Below are 14,683 nucleotides of genomic sequence, written 5' to 3' on the forward strand. Positions count from 1 at the left end.
TGGCCCGAACGATGCTTGATGAATACAAGACTCCAAGAAAATTCTGGCCTGAAGCCATTGATACTGCATGCCATACAATCAATCGTGTTTATCTTCACAAGCTTCTGAACAAGACATCTTATGAGCTCCTTACTGGCAAGAAGCCAAATGTTAGTTACTTCAGAGTATTTGGCGCCAAGTGCTGGATCAAGGATCCACATCACACTTCAAAATTTGAACCAAAGGCACATGAGGGTTTTATGCTTGGATATGGAAAGGATTCACACTCCTACAGAGTCTTCAATCTCTTTCATTACAAAGTGATTGAAACAGTGGATGTGTGGTTTGATGAGACTAACGGTTCACAAAGAGAGCACCTCCCAAATGTGCTAGATGAAGTTCCATCCAGCGAATCAATCAAGCTTATGGGAACCGGAGAAATCATACCCTCTGAAGCTCAACCTGAAGAGGAACTTATCATCTCTGCACCTGATCAACCTGAAGACAATGCTCAGTCTGAAGACAATCCCACTAACAATGACAATGATCAGCAAGAGCAAAACCTTCGCCCGGTACATCCTCGTGTTGCCAATGAAGTGCAGATTGAGAGAATAATTGACAGCATCAATGCACCCGGTCCGCTCACTCGATCAAGGGCAACTCAGCTAGCAAATTTCTGTGGGCACTTCGCATTCGTCTCAATTACAGAACCCAAGAAAGTTGAAGAAGCCTTCATGGAACCTGAATGGATTCAAGCTATGCAAGAAGAGCTTCAACAGTTTGAGCTGAATAATGTATGGGAACTGGTTAAGCGTCCTGATCCTCGGAAGCACAACATAATAGGCACCAAATGGATATACCGCAACAAGAAAGATGAGCATGGTCAAGTTGTCAGAAACAAAGCTCGTCTCGTTGCTCAAGGATATACTCAAGTGGAAGGCATTGACTTTGATGAAACATTTGCTCCTGTGGTTAGACTTGAAGCCATACGCATACTGCTGGCCTATGCAAATCATCACAACATACTTCTATATCAAATGGATGTGAAGAGCGCCTTTCTCAATGGCAAGATTGAAGAAGTGTATGTTGCACAACCGACTGGCTTTGAAGATCCAAAACATCCTGACATGACATTGTATGGCCTCAAACAAGCCCCTCGGGCCTGGTATGACACACTCAAATACTTCCTGAAGAGCAAAGGCTTCATACCTGGTTCCCTAGACCCCACTCTCTTCACGAAGACATATGATGGTGAACTGTTTGTGTGCCAAATATATGTGGATGACATTATCTTCGGCTGCACCAATCAGAAGTATAGTGAAGAGTTTGGATATATGATGCAAGAGCAATATCAGATGTCCATGATGGGAGAGCTGAAGTTCTTCCTCGGTCTTCAAATACGACAGCAACGCAACGGCATCTTCATATCTCAAGAGAAGTATCTCAAAGATTGCCTGAAGAAGTTCGGTATGCAAGACTGCAAAGGCTTCACGACGCCAATGTCAGCCAAGCATCATCTGGGTCCTGATGACAATGGTAAAGAGTTCGACCAAAAGGTATACCGCTCCATGATTGGTTCTTTGCTTTATCTATGTGCATCTAGGCCAGATATTATGCTTAGTGTTTGCATGTGTGCTCGATTTCAAGCGGCACCAAAGGAGTCGCATCACTTAGCTGTGAAGCGAATTCTTCGATGTTTGGCTCACACCCCAATTCTAGAATTATGGTATCCAAAGGGCTCAGAGTTTGATCTGGTTGGATTCTCGGATGCTGATTATGCTGGTGACAAAGTGGATCGCAAGTCTACATCAGGCACATGTCACTTTCTGGGACGATCACTTGTATGTTGGTCTTCGAAGAAGCAGAACTGTGTATCTCTCTCCACTGCTGAATCTGAATACATTGCTGCTGGATCTTGCTGCGCTCAGCTTCTGTGGATGAAGCAAACACTCAAGGACTATGGCATTCATCTGAAGCAAGTGCCACTCTACTGCGACAACGAAAGCGCCATCAAGATTGCCAACAACCCAGTTCAGCACTCGAAGACAAAGCACATTGAAATTCGTCATCACTTTCTCAGAGATCATGTTGTGAAGGAAGATATTGATATCATACACGTCAACACTGAAGAGCAATTGGCAGATATCTTCACCAAGCCCTTGGATGAGAAGAGATTTTGCAAGTTACGGTGTGAGCTAAATATCTTGGAATCCTCAAATGTCCTGTGATCAGGCACACATCCTAACACTTATGCATATTGATGACTTAGATGTGCAACACACGAAGTAAAGTATATCTTCAATCAATGAACACATACATTCTAAGTGTGAATACATTAATATGGAATTTGACTTCGGAACGCCATGATAATTGTGCGCCGTGTCTGGGTCTAATACTTCCTATACGGTGGGTAACGCCATCATCAAAATGTTATGTTTGAAGTGTTTCACTCATGGCGTTACATTTGCTATGTCTTCACATTTGGTTTGGCTTCAATTTCAACATGTCTTCATGATTATTTTCACTATGTTGATTATATATATATATACTAGTGTTCTGTCCTCTACAGCATTCACTTATAACTATGTCTTCTTGTTAAATCTTTTGAACTAAGTGAATGTGATCGGACCCTAACCTCTCTATGCTTTCTATCTCAAACTCTATCTCTCCAAATCATATGCATTCTATTGAAACTGTCGAATGTCTTCTCTGCGTCCTTGTCAGCAGAAGATACAGAGACAACCATTAAGTCCGTTTTCAATGCTCATTCCTTCACCTGAAACCCGGAGAAGTGGGAACGACCACCCGACAATCCAGGCGTGCATGGGACGTGGAACAACCCCCAATATGCTGCATGATGGCCACGTGTTCCTCAGATGTGAATCGCCAGGGGCACCTGTGTAATAACGCAGTGCCGCCCCTGTACCTATAAATACACACCTCACAGCAGTCATTATCTCTTCTTCCACTCTCGCACGAACCCTAGCGCCACCGCTAGCCCTCGACGACGCCGGCGACGAAGCGCTTCACTGCCGCAACCTCTCCGACGCCGTCTTCACGCCGACCGCGGACATCGTCTTCTCCGCCGTCGCCGTAGGTGTCCTCCGTCGCCAAGTTAGGGCACGGACGATCGAACTGCTCGGCCTCCTCTTTCACTCCGTCTAGCAGTTCTTCGTGTGGTAAATAAAACTTCCTTTTTACGGCCCCTTTGATCCTATAGCTTTATCACTTTCTACCACAAGCAGATTCTATTCACACAAGTTGGATTTTTTTCATACTGCATCTCATAACATGCCTAGTATATTCACTTATGCCTCACAAAGTAGTTAGATTCCTCACTTGTACTGATCCGTGGATTCGTACAAATCTGGAACCAACTCCTTATCTATGAGTGAATATCTTCGCACGATGAGGTCAATGTCTTCTAAACTGATTTATCTTCAAAATCTTCTGAGAATGCATATGACCTCTTCCCCTTCCCTCGCACCTTAATGCTGTCATAGGTACATGTCCGTGGGAGAATCCCTTGGTTCTCATAGTCTGCATTCATTTGCAGAATTCTTACAGCATCACATAAATTCTCCCGAAGCCAGTTCCTGTTTGTCCAGCAAGCGAAAACCTTTGAAGCCTTTGAATGTATTGAAGTCTTTCAGTTTAAAGTTCATGGCTTCAGAGAAATCAGCAAGGAAGGGTGGCAGAAAGCGTCGAGGAGAAACATCAAGAGATCTGCCCGATGACCTCTCAGAGTTGTACAAGACAGATCCTGAAGAGGATTACAATCAGCGCAAGACACGAATCCAATGGATTCGACGCTATTGGGCAGAACAATGGTTCAAGTACAGATTTGTGACCAAGAAATATGCTGAAAAGAATGCCATCAAGCGACCATGGGGAGACATCCTCTACAAAAATCTTCAACCCAGGACCAGAGATGAAGCCATTGAACAAGGCTTCTATCCCTGCATCATCCGTGGACCACGGCCTGCGGATGCTGACCCATCGTCCCTGCTATGGTGTCGTGACGACAATCTGTTTAAGCGCAACTTCCAGTTTTCCCAGAACTCCGCGAAGCAGAACAAGAAGTCTTTGGGATTAGATTTCAACCATGGTCCTTCTGCTCCCCGCGCCGATGGAACTCGTGAAGCTGAACCCAATCTTCTTGGGCCCTTCTACAACTTGGAAGGTCTCATTACTCACATCATGGTTCGAGTGACAACCGTGAATGAGCCTACAGATGACGCTGAATCAGATGAAGCGCCTACAGCGCCGAAGCCAAAGAAGCTGAAGCAGCCAAAAGCTTCAAAGCCGACCTCTGCACCAAAAATCTCATGGGCGAAGCCACTGGCAACTGCACCTCCTGAAGACAGTGTGCAGTCTGAAGATTTGTCACGCATCTCCAAGCCCCAGAAGGTCAAGATGCCTCTGCCACACACCGGCCAAGAGCTGACAGCTGCTGCCATTCTGCGCGATGCCATTGATCTGTCAAGTGATGAAGATCTTGCAGATGACGCTCTTGAGCAACTCATCAAGAGCAAAGAAGAAGCAGAAATCTGCAATGATCTGCCTCTCTTTGACGTGACAATCATCCACAACTTCATTGATGAGTGGTTTGACACGCCAAACATCAGCTTCGAAGATCTGCAATTACCCATTGGCCTCAGTGTCGCCTTTCATGGCGCCATTGCTTCAGAGCTAGCTCTCGCTCAGCGCATCGTCGAACTGAAGCAAAAGATTGACTGTGAAAAGGCTCAGTTCAAGAAGCATATGGCCAAGCTCAGCGTGCAAGAGGTGAAAAACTTCAAGATTATGCTGCACGAGCTCAAAGAAGCCTTTCTCAAGAAACGCGCAGAAGTTCAGGGTTCTCGGGAGCGCATGAAGAGCCTGGCTGACAAGTGTGTGCAAGGCTACAACAAGGCTGAGAAGCGCAAGGCCCTTGGGCGTCCGGGCATTGATCCCAGGATGGCTGCTAAGCAGAAGAAGAAGCCAATTGTGGCCAAACCTCTTGCACCAAAGCAGGAAGCAGATCCCATTGTCTTCCCAACCAGCATGACTGGCTCGAAGCCAAAAGCCCGGTCAACCGCTTCAGAGCTGAAGAAGACGAGGACTGCTGAGACTGAAGCCAGGAAGAGAAAACATCCTGAAGCCTCTCCTACTGCCCCCTCCAAGAAGAAGAGGAAGACCAAGAAAGAACGGGCTGCTCCCACAGAGCCTTTGATTGTTGAACCCATTTACATGGTTCGTCCTGACGCTGAACCGCAAAAACGTCAACTGACTATCCATGAGCCTGCTTTCACAGAGGCTCACCGCCAGGCCCTACCTAACCTCTCTCGTCAGCCCGCGACCCTCCTCGCGTGCGCCCAAAAGCTGTCTCGGACCCGACTCGGGCTGTCGCTACCGTTGTGTCCTGATCATCCCCTAACATCTACAAAACGTCTCCGTTTCTTTTCTGGACTCCCCAACCTTTTATCTCGACCGTCCGATCTAAATCGGAGGGTCCAAATGGCCCTTTATCTCATTGCTATATATATTGGGTAACTCTAAAATCTAGGAAGATGTCCCATCCATCAAATCCTCCGCCGCCGCCACTGTCTTTCTCCCACCTCGGGTTCCCCTTCGCACCAACCAGACACCACCTCTCGATCCCCACCTTCTCCTCAATTTCAGCGCCACCCTACCAAATCATGGCCAATCATCGTCCCCGACCACCGAGCACCTCCCACCTCGAGCTCCTCCAAGATCACCACACCGCCGAAAGCCAGCACTCCACTCAGTCCACCAGCGCAGCAGCGCACCTCACCCCCGCGCCATGGAGCTCCAAGTTCGTCGGCTCGCCTCTGCTTCGATCCGGCAGGGAACGGGTCCCCGGCGACCTCCCGTGACCGGATCCAACGCCTCCACCCTCGCCAGCAAACGCGCCAACCGGCCCCGCGCCCGTGCTCCCGCAGCCCTCCTCGTCCAGGAGCTCCACGAGGGGAGGAGCAACAGCGCCTGAGCGCTCCTCCTCGCAATCCGCCACCCCGGCGAACCACACCGCCGGCGACCACCTTCAGCAGGCCTCTCTGCCGCGCCCCCTCCTCCTTTCTTCTTTCATCCCCTTCTCTGGCCCCTCAAACTTCCTCTGTTCGACTATCACAGGACCTGCCATGGATGCAGGCTTCAAGCCACCACCGCTGCCGTCGACGCTGGCCATGGGCGTGCCACACGCCGGAGTGGAGCTCCGAAGGAGTCCATCGCCGCCAATCGCCTCGGATCCAGCCAGAACAAGCTCGACCCCTTCCGCTGCTTCGCCCCCCCCCCTCGATCCCACTGCTGCCTGCTCTGTTTGATTGAGCAACGCCATCGCCGGAGTCCCTCGTCGCCGGGAACCGCCTCCCCGACCCTCGGGCTGCACGGATCCGCAGTGTCCATAGTCGGCCTCCTCTCCAGCTTCGCGCCAAGTCCCACGTTGCCGGAGACGTTCCCGCTGCCGTTTGCCTGAACCTGTTGCTGTCGTTGCTCTGCCTGCAGTAACGGGCAGGAGCTCGTTCGCCTGCCTCGCCTCGCTTTGACCACGCTTGGCCCAGCGCGCTTCTAGATCAGGCCAAGGCCCAGCTCCTCTGCTTCGCTCGCAGCCCAGATGCCCAGTGCCTCCTCAAGCCCAATGTGAGCAGCCCAGTCCGCCCAGTTTCAGCCCGTTGATGTTTTTTTCAGGATCTGTGAATTTGTCTTTTTTTTCCAGAGAAAACAAATTTACAAAAAAAAAACCTTGCACAACATGCATATAATAACTCACAATTCGTGCATCGGATTAAAATGAATTATATATGAAATATGCTTAGTTTTCCATCTAGTTTCATAATATGTCATTTTCATCCGGGTTTAGAATGTTTAAAATGTTGTTTGCATATAATTTGCTCCTATGCCATATTAAAATGCTTTAATTCATAACTAAATAACCATAGCTCGGATTTTAATAAACTTTATATGCAAATGGGGTAGAATTTTGCCTAGGTTAACATGTTGCACTCATCTAGCATGTTTAACAACTCTAAAATTATGTTTAGGGCAGAACAGTACCAAACCTAATATATGCATATGAGTTTCCGGAATTTTTGTTCGTTATTTCCGGCCTCATTTAAACTTGCCTAGACAGGTAGTTTTCATTTTCTTCACTCTCTTGCCATGTTCAACAACATTTAATATTGTTGAGTACATAAACGAGACTGAACTAAATAACCAAATGTGGTGTTTCGTCAATATGCAACGGAGTTGCATAATGAGCTCCACTTAATTTGTAGGATTGTTTGTGCACTTTGCCATGCCATGCTTCATTAAACCGGACATGCATCATACTTGTTTGCGCATCGTGCCATGTTGATGTGTTGGTTGTTTACTATGTTGTTTGCTCCTTTTTCGGTGTTGCTTCTTCGGGTTGGTTCCGATTACGTCGCGCTTGTGAGGAACCGTTCGACTACGTCCGTTTGTCTTCTTCATGGACTCATAGTTCTTCCTTGCGAGATCTCAGGCAAGATGATCATACCCTCGAAATCACTTCTATCTTTGCTTGCTAGTTGCTCGCTCTTTTGCTATGCCTATGCTGCGATACCTACCACTTACTTATCATGCCTCCTATATTGTTGAACCAAGCCTCTAACCCACCTTGTCCCAGCAAACCGTTGTTTGGCTATGTTACCGCTTTGCTCAGCCCCTCTTATAGCGTTGTTAGTTGCAAGTGAAGATTGAAGTTTGTTCCTTGTTGGAACATGGAGATGTTGTTCCTTATTGGAACATGTTTACTTGTTGGGATATCATAATATCTCCTATTTAATTAATGCATCTATATACTTGGTAAAGGGTGGAAGGCTCGGCCTTATGCCTGGTGTTTTGTTCCACTCTTGTCGCCCTAGTTTCCGTCATATCGGTGTTATGTTCCCGGATTTTGCGTTCCTTACGCGGTTGGGTAATAATGGGAACCCCTTGACAGTTCGCCTGAATAAAACTCTTCAGCAATGCCCAACATTGGTTTTACCATTTGCCACCTAGCCTCTTTTTCCCTTGGGTAATGCGGAATCAAGGGTCATCTTTATTTAACCCCCGGACCAGTGCTCCTCTGAGTGTTGGTCCACCTTGTCAGCCGTCGGTGGCCACCAGGGGCAACTCTGGGTTGGCCTACCGGAAGTTTAGACAATCTGAGTGTGCCCTGAGAACGAGATATGTGCAGCTCCTATCGGGATTTGTCGGCACATTCGGGCGGTGTTGCTGAATTTGTTTTATCATTGTCGAAATGTCTTGTAACCGGGATTCCGAGTCTGATTGAGTCTTCCCGCTAGAAGGAATATCCTTCGTTGACCGTGAGAACTTATGATGGGCTAAGTTGGGACACCCCTGCAGGGTTATGAACTTTCGAAAGCCGTGCCCGCGGTTATGGGCAGATGGGAATTTGTTAATGTCCGGTTGTAGAAAACCTGAAGTTGACCTTAATTAAAAACATCAACCGCGTGTGTAACCGTGATGGTCTCTTTCCGACGGAGTCCGGGAAGTGAACACGGTGTTGAAGTTATGCTTGACGTAGGTTGCTCTAGGATCACTTCTTGATCATAGTTGTTCGACCGTGCTTTTGCCTTCTCTTCTCGCTCTCTTTTGCGAATAGGTTAGCCACCATATATGCTAGTCGCTTGTTGCAGCTCCACCTCATACCTTTACCTTACCCATAAGCTTAAATAGTCTTGATCGCGAGGGTGCGAGATTGCTGAGTCCCCGTGACTCACAGATACTTCCAAAACCAGTTTGCAGGTGCCGTTGAACCGTGCAGGTGACGTAACCAAGCTCAAGGAGGAGCTCGATGAAGATCTTGTCCTTTGTGTTGTTTCGTTCTAGTTGATCGGTAGTGGAGCTCAGTCAGGACGATCGGGGATCTGTGTAGCATTTGGGGTAGTCTTCTTTTATTTTGGCTCCGTAGCCAGGCCCTGATTGTATTTGAATGATGTAATGCTTTATTCATGTATTTGTGTGAAGTGGCGATTATAAGCCAACTATGTATCTCTTTCCCTTATGTATTACATGGGTTATGTGAAGATTACCTCACTTGCGACATTGCTTTCAATGCGGTTATGCCTCTAAGTCGTGCTTCGACACGTGGGAAAAATAGCCGCATCGAGGGCGTTACAAATTGGTAATCAGAGCCTTCGCCGACCTTAGGAGCCCCACTGCTTGATCGAATTAGCGGACGAGTTGAGTCTAGAAAAATGTTTCGAGTCATCTAGGAATTATATATCGGAGAGTTTAGGAATTCTTTTTACTCCCCAGTCCCCTCATCGCTCTGGTAAGGCATCCTGGCGCAGAGTTTTGACTCTTCTCTTCTCAAATTTCACTAAAAAAATTTAGGATCACGCGGGTATCTTGGAATCCTTTCAATGGTTTTGTGACGAGAACATTGTTCTTGGTGCCTCCTGTCATTTAGGGGTTATGGCAGTGTCCCGGGGAGTTGAGCTCCGAGGTGTTGTCGTCACAATTTTATCGTTGCAGTTCTGGAATACCTGAGTTTAGTTTCGCCGACATCGAAAATCTCTTTTATGCAGTTGTTGGTGAGATAACCTCGACGCCACCCAGTACTGGGGCGGGAGTTCGGGAGTATTGCCATAACTCGTATAACGGATGCTTTTCGAAGGTTGAGGTAGACGATTTCCGAAGGTTTCTTGGTTATGTGTTGAAGGATGGATACAGTTGGATGTAGGATTTGCTAGTTTTGGGTGAGATATTATGCTTCCCTTGTATCCCCAACACCTGATTGCATAACCAGAAAGTTTCGGGAGTTTATAAGTGGGAATTCAAGTAGATCTTAGGATATCTTTCCGACAGATGTATGATATGAAATTGGGGTTCGATGTCTAGTGGTCCGCCTATTCACGGTTGGTTTTACAGTGGTCTCGTTGTGTCTTAAAGAGTCCTTGGCTATGCCGACTCGGGGACGCTTCGTATGTCATGTGCACTGCCTTGTACATGATGGTGCTGTACGATCGAGCCCGTGTAGGCCCCACCACGAAAACTTCGGACGAAATCTCTATCATATGTTTGTTCCGGCTTATTCTGCAAGCCAATCCTTTATTTTGTTTTGAGTTGTGGTATTCGAGTTGCTTCAATGTCAAATGTTGATTCCATACCTTCCTCAAATGGTGTTCTCATACTTCGATGTGAATAATAATCCTTCTCAATCATCGAGTTTGTCATTTCAATTTCTTGTCAACCGGTGTGCTTTTCTTCAAGTGGATCCGATCATTTCAACATCCGCAAGATCCAATCTCAGTTTTTCATCAACGGTGTTAGTTTCATCTGTCTCCAAATTGCCTTTGTTTTTCCCGCCCACCCACCCTTTTTTTCAACGATTCAGATTTCTTATTCAAGTATCCTTTTTCTTGATGAAAAATCTCTTCATTCTTTTCCGTCAATGTTCTTATCCGGTGATTCTCATGAAGATCCTAACGGAACCTCAAGTTCATCATTCTTCATTCTTTTCATCTCCGGTGGTTTCAAGTCAAGCTGTGTTGATCATATCTTTTCCTCATTTCAAATGTCGTCTCTTGCCGGTGCACCTCCTAATCTTCCCCGCTTGCTATTCATTTATTCCCGGGTGCTCAAGGTATCTCGAAGATTCGTGTTTCCACTCTATTTTCGTTCAACCTGTTTCGAGGTCATTATCTCTTTCAAGCCATTTAATTCAACCAATGCAATCTCTCTTTTCAAGCAATTGTTCTACGGTGTATCTTTTGAGTGGGCCCTAACCCACAGATCTTTTTCCCAACATCTTACCTGACTCTTCTAAATTTTTCCGGAGCTATCTTAAATTTTTTTTAAAGTTTGACGTAAGAATGATTCATCATCAGTCATATGTGTTTTTCCAAGATCTCTCAATTTCTTTTCTTCGTTGGCTTAACTTTTCCATTTTTCATTCCGGAGTGCCTCTACAATTATTGTTGGTGTTTCTCGTCGTCTTTCTCATCATTTGAAGACCGAAGAAGAGATTTTCTCTCAATCTTGTTCCATTCTCTTCAAGATTCGTGATTCTAGCTTGTTGCCATCCTCTCATAATTCTCTTCGGTTGTGAGATTTCTCTTCACCTATCCGGAGAAATTCAGGAGCCTTTTCAGTTTGTTCATCCGGAGCCCATCACCTAAGATTTATTCTTTCTCAGGTTTCAGTTATCATTCTCCAATCTTACCGGTGCATCGTTCGAATATCCTCTAATCAGTTCATGATCTCTTCGTTCTCATGGATCTAAACCCTCTCATGTATCTTCGTTCTTTTGCTAATTTTTCCCGGTGTTTCTTTATCTTTACTTCGTTCATTTTTAATCCTACCGGTGTTTCGTTGAAGACCTTATCAAGTTATTGATATCTCTCCTAATCCTTTTCGACGAGAATAAGTAGTATGCCAATTCCATTGCTTGTCATCAATTTGAATTGGTGAAGGTTAAGCATAATATAATTCTTATTCTTGTTTCATCGAGTAAATTCAATTCCTTATTCCGGAAGCTCATCAAATTCTCGGCTTCAATTGTTTCACCTTCTCTTTTCCCCGGAGTTCCAACCTCTTTCAATTATATTATCACGGAGATCTCTATCTAAATCATTGCAACGCTTCAATCTTATTCTTTTCATCATTCAATTATTTTGGATCATTCTTTTATTACCGGAGTTCTTCATGAAGGTTCTACATGATGGTTCATCAAGGATTTAATTCATTCTCGAAGTGATCATCGAGATTCTTTTCAAAGGAGCTCAAGTTTTTCTTCATCTTGCAATCTGGAGTGCAATTGTTTCTCTTTTTATCTTTTGAAGTGGTATTACGTCATTCTTGATAGTCTGAGTTCATGCTTCATGATTCACAGATTGTTAAGAATGAGGTATTTTAAATCCATCAATCTCTTCATTGGAGTTATATTGGGTTTTATTTCACCTAAAGCCTTCCCTAAGGATTGGTGCTAATTATGGTGCTTATAAATGATCCAAGTTTTTCATTTATCCTCCCGGTGATATAAGTTTCTTGTTCCCTTTGTTGATATCAATCCAATCAAATCTTTTTCGTGAGTGACAAGTTGTCACCTCATAATTTTGAGGTGTCTCCTATAAGTCCATATCAAGCTTATCCTTTTCGTTACTAGTTTTCCAACAACTCCGTTCGACCCTTCTCCTAAGAATACCTTCTCAAGCTCATTTGTGGCAGAAATTGCCATTTTCTTCTCCGTCCCTTTATCCCAACAATCTAGCTTCTATTCTTTTGTTCCGGAAGCTTTGTGATGTTGTTCTATTCACTCATCGTCTCGGATTGTGAAGATCATGTTCTTTCCTTGCTTATCCCATTTAACCGGAGTGCCATGCCCTCTTTTCAAGTTCTTCCCATTCTGTCAAGTTTTGGCTCCCTTCTCAACCGGAGTGCCGTCTGAAATCGTTCTTACCCTTTGTGACATTCTTTCAATAATTCCGAAGGTAGTGTGTTGTTGATTTCATCAAGTATCCTCTCGTCTTGTAAAGTTCTAGTTAATTCCTTCCATTTTCAGTCAGAGTGATGTCCAAATTATATCATTCTTATTCCCTCTCTATTTTGTTTTGACCAGAGTGGCTTCAATGTCTATCTTGTCACTTAAGCTCGTCTTTTTCGCCGTATTTCTGACTCCTTGGCTAACGTAGTGTTTTCCACTTTGTTCATCTCCGTTGTATTATTATTTTAAATTTGCTCAACCTCGCAAGGTTCTTTGGTTTCACTCGTTTGTCAAAGAAGCAACTTAGTGTTACCTATTCTCTTTCTCTTCCATTTTCCCTCCGGTGCCATCCTAGATCTTGGGACGAGATCCTCTTGTAGTGGTGGAGTGTTGTAACGCCCCGAGACCGATGTGGCAGGTGTCTTCCAGTTATTCGTTGTTGTTTGCCTTGTCTTTGCTTGCGTGTTGCATCTTGTCATGTCATCATATGCATTGTGTAGCGACCCGACCCGAATGGATCAAGTCTCTGTGCTTACGTGTCATCCCTGGATCGGTATGCTGACACACACAGTACTCGAAGGATTTATAACAGAGGTAAATCACATGTATAAAGTAACGTAAATACTATTACCTCAATCCATATAGCGGAAGCGACAAGGTTGTGGATTCCCATCAACACCAACGGCAGAGTTGAGTGTAGAAATCGTAACCCTAACGTATCACTTACTCGTCGTAAGAAACCTGCAACATGAGACGTTGCAGCCAGAAACGGGTCAGCACATTGAATGTACTGGCAAATTCAAACCATAGAGAATGATGAACAAAGACTATCACTACATGCATATTTGGCTGGTGGAAAAGCTCTATGATTATAAGGTTTTTTTTGCGTAAAGCCAATTTTTCCCTACTGCAAAGGAATAAATTTATTTAACTATCAAGGTGGTTGTGAAACATCGAGAATGGTTGACAGCATTCTCAATCCCAATTAAAAATAATTAAAACCCAACAACATTAATTAGAAGTAACATGTTGAGATTCACATGATATTCAAGTACTAGATACTCAAGTTGTCCATGACCGGGGACACAGCTAATCATGATTAGTTTGTACACTCTGCAGAGGTTTGCGCACTTTTCCCCACAAGACTCGATCGCCTCCGTTGGATTTCTCGCACTACATGGTGTTTGAGAAACGGATGACCGAGACACAGTCTTTCAGAAGCGCTAGCACCTTACGATGGATAGACCGATACACCTACTTTCCCCTACATCTGCTAGTCTACCCTGTAAGAGTTCGCACGACTTAATCAACTATGCCAGAGCCCATAATGGCTTGTGGCTGCACACGGAAGTTTCTAGCACGAAAGATCTTATGATCCCTTTGAGCCTGGGTGGCGGTCCAAAAAAAACAAGCAAGTCCTGATAGACATCAGGTGCCTCAATCCACCCAGATGTGTATTTAAGTTGCCACCTTAGATAAACCATTAAAATTATCAATTCACATCTGTCATGGATATCACTCACCCAATCCACGTCTACTAGCATAGCATGGCATAAAAAGCAAACGTAGAAGTAACTCCCAAAGATTTGATAAATAACAGGTAATAGGTACTACCTCATCTACTTCCCATCCCACAGTTTAATTAGATCCTAATCATGCAATGTGTGAGGATTGATCTAATGCAATAAAACATGGGTTGTAGAAAAGGTATGATCAAAGTGTGAACTTGCCTGCAAGGTTGATGAAGATGATTCGCACTCAAAAACTCTCGATAGATCTACTCGTCACACTCCGGTCAATCTATCGTAAGCAGACAATAGTAACCACACAATAAGTACTCATCTAATGCACAAGTAAAACTCGAACGAGAGAACGAACCAGAAAGTTCAACTTAAGAACTCCGGTTGCAAAGAAAGAATGAACCGAACAAACGACGGAAAACAAACGGCGGAAGAAAACAACTCGGTTCTAGCAAGTTGAAACTAGGTCAAATTTTACCGGGGCAAAAACTTGTTTAAGTTGATTAGACGGAACGGCGGTTTCGAAACGAAACTCCAGGCGCTTGAATCACCTGATTCCGATAAACGGGCGAGAAGATAAACTAGAACGAAGATCGGATCTGAGATCACGATCGCGGAATAAATCCGACGAAAAGAAAGAGACGAATGATTAAACGAACGGGCGTCGTTAACCGGGAATAATCGGTGATCACGTTCGTTGAGACGAACGGTCCGAAAGAAGAACGAAAAC

At 45.0% G+C, this 14,683-nt stretch overlaps 1 protein-coding gene across 1 annotated transcript in view; it reads right to left on the reverse strand.

The window, feature by feature from the left end:
* The window catches only part of LOC147986029 (uncharacterized), a 43,427-nt gene that overhangs the window by 22,297 nt on the left and 6,447 nt on the right, over window positions 1-14,683 (reverse strand). Inside the window, exon 2 of the mRNA XM_087544416.1 lies at window positions 13,065-13,174. The gene's annotated coding sequence lies outside the window, so the exon portion shown is untranslated. The remainder of the gene's footprint in view (window positions 1-13,064; window positions 13,175-14,683) is intronic.

The sequence above is a fragment of the Triticum urartu genome, chromosome 2A (genome assembly GCF_056163025.1).
Source record: "Triticum urartu cultivar PI428250 chromosome 2A, HENAU_Tu73, whole genome shotgun sequence".
NCBI lineage: Eukaryota > Viridiplantae > Streptophyta > Magnoliopsida > Poales > Poaceae > Triticum > Triticum urartu.